Source organism: Molothrus ater, chromosome 5, assembly GCF_012460135.2.
Source record: "Molothrus ater isolate BHLD 08-10-18 breed brown headed cowbird chromosome 5, BPBGC_Mater_1.1, whole genome shotgun sequence".
In the NCBI taxonomy this organism is placed as follows: domain Eukaryota; kingdom Metazoa; phylum Chordata; class Aves; order Passeriformes; family Icteridae; genus Molothrus; species Molothrus ater.
The window spans coordinates 50832553-50845227 of NC_050482.2; positions in this window are offsets into that span (position 1 = coordinate 50832553).

Consider the following 12675-nt stretch of genomic DNA (forward strand, 5'->3'; position numbering starts at 1 on the left):
CCACCTCTGCGCTGACTTTTATTGAGTGCCGCAGGGCAGGGATTGAACTCCAGGTTTGGCAGCAGAGTAAATAACAGCAACATTGGTCTCTCTGGCCCAGGAGGGAGGAGGGCTGGTTTTAATCAAAGGTAAATAACAGTCAGTATTGTCTGAACCTTAATCCAATTTCCTAGAACTGGAGAATAATGTTCCAACTTAAATGTGTGGCACTGGCCACCAGAGAGGGATGGCTACTCAGCCAGCAAGCTACTGGGCACAGCACAGCCAAGGAGAGCAGAGCTGGGGGAGATGCCACAAGGCAGGTAATTTATCCTAGCTAACCTGGGACTGTGCTGTTCTGTTCTGATTCTTCTTGGTTTATTTTTCTGGCTTCAGTCATCCCAAAAGACAGGGCTGGCTTGCTGACAGGCAGTGCATCTTTGTGTAATGTGGGCCTAGTTGATTAAAAGCTTCCTTATTTGCTTGGTTGACAGAAGAGTTGGGACCCAGCTGATGCCCTGCATCTGCATCCCTGGAGGTCATTTTGCCTCTTGCAGTGACCGGGAGAAAGGTGCTTATAGAGTCGTGCTTGCTGTTGCATGGACATGGCATGAATCATGTTTGTTCCATATCAAGTTCCTGCTACATGTGACATATAAGCAAGATTTCAGTGTTGGAAAAATGTGTTTGTGTTGTTGTTAGTCTGGTAGCACAATGATCTGTGTGACTGGAAACTGCGCTCTGATTAGGTCACATATTAGAATCACAGAGAGTTAGAGAGGTGCTGTTATTCAGCTCTCAGGAGGTTATCTAATCCTGCAGCAGGGCCAGCCACCTTGTACCCCTTCCATCAGATATTTGTCCAGCTGGCTCTTAAAACACATTGTTCTGTCCAGATTGTCAGTGCTGGAATTGAAAGCCCAGTTTCTGATTGTAAAGCACTGGTACCTGGTTGATCTTGAGGAGACGGGTTTGTTCTGCAGCGCTGTGCCAACACTGTTTGTGTTGTAGATGCCCATTGAGCAGCTCTGTCAGGGTCCTGGGCACTGCTTTCTCCTCTGTGGGGCAGCTGATTTGCAATTCTCTGGAACAAAAATGGCCTGGTGAGGCCAGGATGTGTTTGGGAAGAGGCAGAGACACATCCTAGAGCTGAGGGCGGAGGAGGCCAAGCTCCATTCCAGCCCTTTCATCTTTTGAAATGACTTGGCAGGCCACAGTCACAGCTCAAACTGCTGTGTGGACAGAGCAGCTGTCCTCCTGTGGGTGGACCACGGTTTTAGGACCTCTTTTCAGAGTCAGCTTTTTGTAAGCATCAAGGCCATGAAGTGAACCCCCCCTCCACCAAAAACTCCCTGGTGGCAAACATGGGCCAACACACACTGTGCTTTTGTAACTGCCAGTTCCTGGTCATGTAATCTGGATGGATCAGGGGCAGGTGGGATAGCTGTGAGTTCATCCTCCCATCTCTATCTCTGACTGCCTGGGATCCAGCACTTCACTGCTGGTCATCCAGACCTGCCCTGAGAAAGCCCAGCCCCACTGCTGAAAACACTGGCAGCAGAGATGAATGGGGAAAATATATTTTATTTGTAGCTGAGTGTGTGTTTCCTTCCCCGCTGCTCAGCTCGCTCCGGGAAGCACACTGCTTTTGTCTGCCTGCAGTCCCCAGAGTGGCCCCAGTCCTCTGGGACGGGAAGGGGCAGGAGGAGGAGAGCGGGCGGCTCTGGAGGCGACAGGCTCTGGTCAGCACCCTGGACAGGGACCGACCCGCCGCCCCTGCTCGCCCTTGCCTTCCTCTGCCTTGCCTCGTCTTTCTTTCTTTTCCTTGCCTTGCCTTGCCTTGCCTTGCCTTGCCTTGCCTTGCCTTGCCTTGCCTTGCCTTGCCTTGCCTTGCCTTCCTTGCCTTGCCTCGCCTCCCTTCGTCTTAGTCCATGCTGATGGGCAGCCTGGGATGGGCAGCCTCCTGGTGTGGCACGACGCTGCTTTGCTTTGGAACCTGCACCAGCACGTTTTTTCTCTTGCTTAAGAGCAAATAGTGCTGTGGCTGTGTGCGCAGCTGCTCTGAAGCTGTGGCTTAGATCTGGGTTATTTTTGCAGATAAATCCTCTTTTCTATCAGATTTGACATCAGGCAATCTCTCAGATCCCTCCCTTTCCCCTGTCTGACTCCCCACTTCCCTTCCATGCCCTGTGTTCTCTTTTCTTGCAGCTGTGCTCTCCCATCTATATGGCTCCCTCCCCTTCTCTTTCTCTATAGACAGGTCTCTGTGGATATCATTTTATCTTCTCACTTTCTGCTGCTCTGCATCTCCACATTGCTCTTTTGCTTTCCTTGCCCTCAAATGTGTGCATTTTTCTGCTTTCCTTTTTATATCTCTTTTTTGTTCTCCTGGTTATTTCTCTGTGGTTATTCCCACAGTGAGTTTCTCTGAGAGCCCTCTCTGCCCTGGGGTGCAAAATACCTGGAGTGTTCTTATTTTTTTGGAACCCTGGTACGGCTGATGGAGTTTGGCATCCTCAGCAGGGGAGTTAACTATTTCACACACTGCCCCATGCCTTCCACCTGATCTAAGGAGGAACTTCAAGGGTGGTGAAGGCAGGAAGCATTCACAGAAAAGGAATTAAAACAGTCTGGCAGACAGTGGGAGTCACTGATTAATGGATGGGTGGATTGGTTAGAGCTCTGATAAAAAGAATTTCCTATATCTCAGAAGAGTTCTGGTTTTTGTTTCTCATATGGTCTGTGCCAACACAGAACAACCAGGCTGGGAATGGGGCAGAAGACCATAGAGGCATTGAGGAAAAGAAGCTTGCAGAGCTTTGTAGTCAGGGCTTGCTCCAGGACTTCAATGTGGATTCCTCTCTCTCATCTCTTCTCCTTAAGGTCTAGTTTTGATGGCACAGAAATAATCACAGGCTTCTTCCCCCTGGTAGCTTTGCAAACCCTGAGATGTCCCTGTAGCTGTTGCCCAGCACTGCTGCAGGACAACAAGAGAGGGTATTGACTTACTTGGTAAGAGCTGGTACCTAGTGGGTGAGAAAACAGGCTGAAGGCTTCTGTGCTACTTGGAAGTGATCCAGCGTGGGATAATGGGATCTCAATTTCAGTTGCAGAAAATCATTTTCATTTAGAGGAGCCCAGGGAACTCCCTGACACCACTCTGGTTGGGATTTAGCCAGGGGATCATGGAAAATGGGGTCCATGCCAATATCTTACGGATCTGAATTTGTCTGGTGAGGAGGTCTTGGCTGCCTTTCACTGTTTTTGGTGCTTTTTTAAAATGGGAGCCCTTGTGGCAGTGACAGGCCCATCCAGTGACAGACAAATGGACTGCAGATGGAGATTGAGTGGATAGGTCTGGAAAAATAGCAGTTGTGTTCCACCTTGCTTGCTCAACAAGCCATGGCATGGCATCCAAAAAAGCTCACAAAGTGTTTGGAAGAGGTAGTGGATTTTCTGTCAAATTGTAGTTGTCCTCTGTAAAGTGACATTTATATTTTTACCAGGCAAAATGGCTTTTCTGCCCTGCAATCCTTCCAGCACTTTGGGTTAATAGGAGCAGAGGTTGGCTCCTCATTGTCTGTGGCTCGACATTTAGATGACTGTCAGACAGGAGAGAGGGCAGTGGTTTCAGCGGTGCTTAATGAAAAGCTGAGGGAAAGGGAAGTTTTTACCTCACCTTGGATGCTGTCAGCTTATTTTTTACATTACTCTAATGAAGGCCAGGAAAGGATGGTATCCACTCATACTCCTTCCCTGGCAGAGAGCTGCCATGCATGGCATTTCAAGACCACAAGGAGTCCCAGTGAGGGTGGCAACACTTTGTGTTAGTCCCATGATGAAGTCTTTTGATGTACTGCATATCTAAGCAATTTGAATGTTTTCTTCCAGTGCAGGATGCAGCACTGCTCCCCTTGATGAGGCTGCAGGACACCTTTTTTTCTTCTTCATTAAAAAACCCTCCTTCCACTGCATATGTTTTTTTTTTTTTTGCTGTCAATGTTCTGTAATATTTATAAAGGGCAGTTCCTGATGGAAGAGCATGCAGGGCTCAGCTGCCTACCCATGACATGTGGGAGGAAATTTCTCCTCAGGGATTCTCCTCCAGGGCTCCTCTGGGACTCGACTCTGCTCTGTCAGGCCTGCTCATACTGGCATGTTCAGCACCTTGCTGCATCTCTCCCTCAGAGGCCCTCAAATACCTCAACACACCCCCAGACCCAAACTCAAGTCATCTCCCTGGATAACCATTCTCTATTGCCTCTTTCCAACTAACAATTGTCCTGGATCATAACTAGACCTGGTATTCAGCATTTCTGCAGCACCTGAGCTTGGAAGAAGCCTGAGAAGAGCACTGCTAATTAGCTCACCTTGTATCTGTCAGGTCAGTGTGATCCCTGCTTGAAAGGCTAATGTGCTGAAGCACCCAGTGACTAGCTCCACAGAGAGACCCGAGCTCCTTGGACTGTCATCTCACTCCTTTTCTCCACTCCTGAGAGCAACTCAATGTCACCTTAGTTCCAGAGGCCAGAGACAGCATGTTTTCTGCTGGTTTAAATCAGCATTGGTCCACAGGGACTTCAGACCCCCACTCTGCATACTCAGTCTTGGAGCTTTCTTAGCATAACTCAGGAATCCACAGGTGGGTCTGAATCCTGGTGTCCTGGGTCTAGGCTTCCAGTCTTCCCAGCCAGTTTCACCGTGGAAGGTTGGCATAGTCAAAACACCGGGAGTTATCTAGGGGAGCTGTGCAGGAAGATTTGGCATGAGGAATAAGAGAATAAGATGCACGCACATCCCAGTGTGATGGAAGATCCCAACCACCTGGAACAGGTAAATGGTCGGGATGTTTTGCCCCAGCTCTGTGGAGACTCGTTCACAGGGTCAACAAATGGCACCAAGCCTGAAGGGAGAGAGAGTTCTCTTCCTCTCACCACAATTCATTTTTGTGCCTCTTGGGGCTAAGGAGGATGGGACAGACTGTTCCTTCCACGGAATGGGGCACATATCCCACAGAGAGTCTCTGCCGCAAGGCCACCGTAGCACTGGGTAAGCAGGAGAGCAATTGCTGACTTGCAGTCATTTCTGTCCCCCTTCCCCACCATGCCGGCTCCTCTGGAGCTCTGTCCCAGCACGGGCAGGGCTCCGTGCTGCCCGTGGGCTGGCTCCTGTGGGCTGCAGTGTGCCCGCCATGGCAGGGGTGTCGGGGCACGGTGGGGGCAGGCCGAGGCCCAGCTCTCCAGGGCTGCTGGGGGGTGTGCGAGCTTCGGGCCGGCCAGATAGTCCGGCCATGGGGCCAGCAGAGGGCACTCCGATACCACCGCTCAGGCCGAGCCCTCAGAGGGGGAACGGGGCCGCCCCCGAAACCCTACGGCCCTGAGGGGCTCTGCCCTGGCTGAGGAGGCGGTGATGATGAAGTGCAGCAGCCTTGCAAGCCGTGTTTTCATCCCTGCCGGAAGGGGAAGGGAAAAATCGGTGAGGAGGATGCAAGGGAGAGAAGTCCTAGGAATCTCCCATGTCTGTCTCCCTGTACACACAGCCCAGGGTTTTCCCCGCCAAGGCAGTGGCATAGCTCTGGCAAAGGGCAGCTGAGTGAAAGGGCAGCTGTCTTTCACTCCCTGGAGCCTCAGGCTCAATAGTAGGACCCATCAATCCCTTCCTTTCCCAGCTGCCTATCCTGGTGATGCCACTGTGGCAGACCAGCTCTGGGCACATCCTAGCCATGCTCACCTCACAGACAGTGTCAGCAGGACTGACTTGCAGGTGGGAAATGGTCACGGCTGGTCCTGGGCAGATCAGAGCATGACCCTGAATGGAGAAGACAGGAGCCATTTCAGCCCTGCTGCTCATGGCATGGATGCCCACGGCCATGGAGACGAGCCCTGGTGGGTTGAGATGCCCCTGTGAGAGGTGCCTGGCAGCAGGCTCTTCTGGAGAAGTATTTTGCACAGGCCGCAGTGCAGCAAAACCATTCAGGAGACTTGGCAAACCTCTCAGGAAGCCGAGGATCACTGCGGTGAGCCCTCTCCTGTCTCCTCATCACCTGGAAGCAGCTCAAGGAGTTCCACACGCAGTGCAGGAGGGATGGCTGGAGCTGTGCTCGTGGCACAAGTGACCAGCAGGACGCCTCACAGATGTCACTGGGCTGCAGCCACAGAGCCAGAGGTGCCTGATTTGGCCTCCTGCTCCTGCCTGAGGTCTGGACACCTTCCCCATCATAAAGTCAGTATGACAGCTACATGGGAAACTGGGATTCCCTGGAGTTCTGGGGGGTTGGGGGTCTCCCTGTCTCCTCTGCAGAGATGGCAGGAGCAGAGCACCTTCCTACGTGCTCTGAGAGCCTGAGTGCCTTGTGGTTTTGCTGCAATAAATCTGGAGCAGCTATAAATCTGGAGCAGCTGGCTTAAGTTCCTCCAGGGTTCAGAAGAAAACACATCCAGCCTGATGTGTTTTGTTTGCCCACTCACTGTGTTTCTAATTGGAATGTTTGTAGCTTGGAAAATTGCTTCTTAGACTACAGTACCCACAGTCCTTCATTGGCACAGCCTTTTCGGGCAAAGCAAGACCCAGAGGTGAACTGGGGCTTTCCTTACCTGAGCCATGCAGGTGGCTGGAGGCCTTCAGCCAGCCTGCTAACCAGCAGGTGCACATACTCACTGTGAAAAGACTGGTGAGATCAGTGAGTGAGAAACATGCTGTGGCTCCCCACCTTCCCTCAGAAGCCATTTCCATACCCTGATCCTAGCAAGCAGGGTCTTCTAAGTCTATTTCTCCTCCATTTCTGCACGGCCCTGTCCAGATTTTTTTTCTAAATGAACCCTGAAGTCCAGTTTGAGAGAGCTCACAAGACAGAAACAACAAGCATAATGAACCATATTTAAAATGATATTTTTTCTGCCTTTGGAGTTTGGTTAATTTATAATCTATAAAAGTCTCTGCATAATTGTATCTTGATTAAAATGGTATAATTAGGTGCTCTGGATCTCTTTCCCCTTTCCCTAAGATTATTTCTGTCTAATTGCTTTAATCTGTGTTTTCATGCACCCACTAGAAAATCAAAGCATGCTCCCATGAGGATGCGGGTGAGAGTGAATAAAGCTGACGACTCATTAAGTGCAGCAGAGAGAGGAAACTGCATCTAAATCACCACTACATTAACGAGGTAAAATAAAAAATCAAACTGAATAACTAACAAAAAAGGAGGATTAAAAAAAAGCAACAACCACAACAAAACAACCTGACACATATTTTATTACTAATTAAGAACATACTGAATAGAAAATTGTGTGTTGTTAAACCAAACTTTCTCCATTGTTGAAGGAGAGCAAAAGGTCTGGCAATTTTAATTTTCCAGATCTGGAGGTGTTTTGTGGAGGGAGCAGAATGCAGCCCTGCTAGGGACAGAATAAAGTTCACTGAGCAAAGGTTGGAAGACCCGGATAGGGAAGACATCAGTTCAGTACATCAGTTTAACAGAAGTGCCACAATTATTCTCAGTTTGAATGAGAACTGGATTGGACTCCAGGGAGAAAGGTGATGGCTGGCTGACTGCATTGCTGGGGAGGCTTGGCAAATCCCAAGAGCTGATGAAGTCAAGTCACTGTCCTAAGACCAGAACAGATTTGCCTCTCCCTTCCAAGTGACTTTTTGTCTTATTATCAATGATGATCAGGTACAGACCCCAGCAACTAGCTCCAGTACCCTACAAACAGATAACTTATTTCTTTCTAAGTGAGAAGTCAGACAAACAAGGTACTTTAAAAAAGATTCTGGCTGCATATATGGTTTATTAACAAATGCTCTAGTCTCCTGAGAAGACCAAGGTAGTGCTGTCCTCTGGTCTCCTTTTGCAGAGGGGACTGACTGTGCTGTTTGCTATTTGCCTAGCTCAAGTGTAATTCCCACCTGTTGCAGTGCAGAGAGGCTGATTTGTGCCCCAGATGTGACAGAAGAACTTTGTCATCACCTGTGCACAGCACTGTTTACTTTCAGCACTGCTGAGCAGCCCAGACAGGGCACTGTGCTGGTGCAGCCACTCTATCCTGGGACCTGGAGCTCTGCACTTTGTGGCACAGATGTGGTTGGTGATCCAGCTGCCCAAGACATGGGTGACTACAATAATTTCCTGCATGGCAGCTGATGGGGTAATACTGAAAAAGAAAGGAGGATCAGCTGCTTTCAGCCCTTGAGTTCAAGAAGAGCCTAATCTAATTAAGTGGAGACCACTATCAAATTACCAGCTCTCTTTTAACGTAGCCATTTAAAGTGGTTTGGTGTATTTATAGCAGGCAAGTTAGGAAGGGCTTTTCTCCCTTGAGGTTATATTTGTGTGTAAGGGAGAGATGTATAATGTTAAGACTTCTGCTTTGAATTACTTCTCATCCTTAGCCTAGAAAACATTTTGCTCAAGGTTTAAGATACCGAAATCTGATCCCAGCTAGTCTCTTCCTATGCTTGTGATTGGAATGTCTGTCTGGCCTGTTCCTGAATCTTACTGCAAGCCAGCAGCCCAGAAGTTTCCTTTGGGGATCAAGCTTTCCTTAAAGCAAATCTGTCTTGGGTCAGTCGACAGCCTTGAAAGGGCAAGAGGAGGGGCAGGCTTGCCATGGTTAGAAGTCAGCAGCCTTTTCCTGCTGAACTTCGACAGGAGTGGGCATGGATCTGTCACCAGTCATTAGAGAGTGAGTGGAGAGGCTCTCAGCCCCAGAGCCCAGCACATTGCTGGTTGATGGAGTGGCCCCAATTTGTCTTCCCCTGATTAGTGTCTGGCAGCCCGCAGCCGGCTCCCTGTAATTCCATCTCTGGGGGAGCTCCTGTGTGGCAGGATCTGTGTCAGATGATCCCCCAGGCTCGAAGGAGGGATGAGATGGGAAATACTTCTTAGGAGTTGTTTCCATGCATAACAACAGTAATAATCCTTAGCCTTTTATCTAAAGCTTTTACAAGTGTTAATTCATTAACCTCTTTCAATCACCCTCTGAGGTGAGGATTGTTATCCACGGGATTGGACAGATGGGAGAAGCTGAGATGTGGAGTGCCCAGCCTGAGGCTGTGGGACAAGTCAGTCAGTGCCACCAGGTCCTCCTTTGCCCTCCAAAAACTTGTCTCTCCTCTCCTGATGAGGGGTGGACTGGCTTCTACAGGTCATCCTGTCTCTGACAAGAGGAAACCTGGCTGGCAATGTTTGCTGTTTGTCTCTCTGGCTGCAGAAGGGCTTTTCAAGAGGAGCTGACACACTGAGCCTCATGCCTGTGTGTCACCACAGAGTGCCACCAAGGGAGGGCGTGACCTGCACCACACCTAGGCTATGGCACTGCCCTTCCTCCAGCTGCTGAGGCCCCCAGTGTCTTCTGTGTCTGTCAGGTCACCTATATTATTGCTTGTAAGCAGAGAGGAAAAAGGAAGGAGGGGAGAGAGATACATAGAGAAAGGGAACAAAGCAGAAGACTTAGAAGCAAGAGGACTTTCTGTCTCTTTCACCATCCCCATCTCCCTTCCAACTGGGATTTCTTCTACTCTTAATGATGTATCTCATTCTTGATGTGAAAGATTAAAAACCAAGAGATTAAAAGATTACACAGAATGGATGAGATGGACTTTGCTGTCTCCCTCCCTCTTGCTGGGACAGACCACTGGGAAGCCTCTCCTGCTTTTCCTGTCTTGATTCCCCTCCCTTCCCCTCCCACACCTTGATCTTTGCAGATCAAAAGACCCTTGCCTTCTGATGGTTTGAGCTGTACTGGCCACCTTCAAGGCCACTCTCTGATGCTTGTGCAGGGGCAGGTGGAGAGAAAGGATATGTGTGAGCTTGGGGGAGCCCAATGACACAATGCTTTAGCTGTCTGTCTTCAGACATCTGTCCTCTGAGGAACACTCCTTCCCTAGGTGGTCTGTATTGATGGAGAGATCTGAAATCAGGCAGGAGAAAGCTCCAGGATGTCCTGAATCCATTGCAATGGAAGTACCACCCATTGTGATGTGTCCCCCTTGGGACATGAGCGTGTGGGAAGAAGGTTGGAGCAGGCCAAACTAGTGTTGGATTCCTTTGGCTATTTCTCCTTTTACAGAGCAGGTGCCAGCAAAGGTGAGGGGCCCTCTGAGTAGATCTTCAGTTCTGACAAAGAGATTTTTTCAGAAGCAAGTCTGATAGAGCAGATATTCACTCCTATTCACTCCTAAGATGTTGGGGGTGTGGAGAGGAACATTTGTTGCACTTTGGTTGGTCCCGCTGTTCTCTGCTCTTCTGTTTCCAGACTGCTTCAACAGTCTGGCTTGAGCTGTCCCACTGTAGTTCCAGGTCAGAGCTGGAAAAACCCAACACCTTTCTGCCCTTTGATTTTGTTGCTCTATTCTTGCTTGAGCTCTGTTGTTCTTCTTGACAGTACAAGAACCAGGAGAGTTAAAACTAGCTTTCTCTGAGCAACCACAGCCAGGAGAGGGAAGAAAGTCAATTCCATACCTAGAGGTGCTACCTCATTCCAGGAGAACCTAGTGTCTGCTCTGAGACCTCCTGGGGACAGCAGGGTACAGCCCTTGCCCCCTCCTCTACGTCCACAGCTATAAGAAGAGAACCTGGAACCACTTCCATGCTGGAGTCTGAAAGCAGGTTAGTGCCCAATGCACTCATGGATTGAGTGCATTTGTTATTTCCAAACATGCTGTCCCTTGCATTGAAAACTGGGCCCCCCTCCATTTGGCAAGGATTGAGTCATTGTCACAGCAGAGCAGGAGCCGTTCATGCTGTGCAGTGCCTGTGCAGTCCTTGCTGTCTCCCGCAGCCACTGCAACATGCATCTGCCCATGCAGAAGGAGCCTCATGTCTTTATTCCTGATAGATGTCAGTTCCTGGAAAACAATCGCTTCCCTCCCTCCTCCTGGAGTCCCAAAGCCAGGCTGGGAGGCTGGGAGCACAAGAGCAGGGAAGGAAATCTGCCAACTTCATGTTTCTCCCTGTCGCTCCCTCTTTAGCTGCCTGTGAGCGAGGTTGCAGTAAAATAATGAAATAAAAGCCAAGGACCAGAGAAAGCTGATTCATCCACAGCCCAGGGCCAGCGGCCGGCTCCAAGCAGAGCCGTAAAATCAATCTGTCACTGCTCACCGCAGTATAGATCAGTGGAGAGATTCTGACTGCAACGAGGGCAGAGCCCAGCCTTCCCCCTTGGCCTGTTTTCCCCATCCGTGGGACCCACTTGTGCCCCGGTGGGACACGGGCAGATGGGCAGGGGAAGAGACAGAGAGGGAGAAGGGCTGATCCGCCGGCTCGGTGAGCTGGAAGCGCTGCCAGCGAGGCTCCCCTCCCTGGCAGCACACCGCAGGTAGTGCAGGAGACTGCGTGGCTGCCTTCCCTGCCCGGCCCTCCCTCCTGCTGGGGATAAACGGCACAGGGTGATGGGTGAGAGGGGGATGGTTGGCTGCACTCCCCGCCCCTACTCCTTACGTGGAGTGTAGGTACCATCCCCACAGAACTGATAATCCCTAGGCGGGACAGAGAGGGTTAAAAAATCAGTTTTATCATCACTTTTGAGATTCCCAGATTCTGGGCTGTTCTAGGACTTAACAACTCCCTGGCATATGTTGGAAAAACACTAGGGAATTGCTCTAATAAGGTCAGCTCCCTTGTTCACCCCTAACAGCATCTCCAGTCTTAGAGGATGTAGCAGCCCAACAGAGCAGGAGCTCAGCAGAAAGGTATAAACCAAAGTGGTTTTTGGGGCTGTTTTCATCCCCATTAAGGGGGCAGAGAGGTCAGGCCTGACTGTAGGTAGTGGTCTCAAAGACGTTGGCACAAAAGAATTAGAAGGTGATTCTTTTTCTGTACCGCTGGACATAGGGAATGAGGCACCTCTGCAGATGACTTAAAGTATCTATGACGTCCTTAGGAGGTTTTTTTTTCCTCTCTCAGTGATTTTTTTTTTATTTTTATTTGTGAAGTAAAAAACAACAGAGTTTTTCCAGGGCTTTTTGCAAGGTCAGAGCCTCTGCAAAATAAACATGGGGGTGAGCTTCTGTACCATCCAGATCATCTGCAATGGGACAAGTACACATGGAGGGACTGGCTTTGAATCAGATTGAGGACCCAAATGTCCCACACTGCTCGAAATGTGATATTTGCTTCTGCTTGTCTCTTGGGGCACTTCTGCTGGAGTTAAGTGTTGTTCCTGGGTCAGTGGGAGTATGAGCAAGTACCGTTTGCCCCCCAGGAGAAGCCCTGGTTGTACAAGGATCCTGCCCTAGCCCCTCTGAGTCTTGAAAGGATGTGTGCCAGCAGGAGAGCCTCTGGGAGACTCATCACAAACAGACTGCAAGATGATCCTGGAGGAACTCAAGCAGGAACAAATCCTGCATTAATTTGGAGTTGGAAACCTTTTCTCCTACTTCAACACCCTCCAAAATTAGATACTGTCTGTCCTTGGAGGAAGTAGAGAGAGATGGAAGCAAGTCTATGTTCCTTTAGCTTTTAGCTTCAAAAGAGCTTGGAGGAAACACCCCACAGTCATAACACCCCAAAGTGATAAAGGCAAGGAAATTTGAGCCTGTAGTTGCCAAGACAAGCTTCCTTCTCTGATTCTGGGAGGTGTGAGTAGTTTTGGCATTTAATCCACTGGGAACAGATGTCTGCAGATGGTCCAGGGAACATCCAGAAGTGTCCTCAGAGCTGCATGCCCGTCTGCCTGAGGAATGTGTGGGTCTATGTGT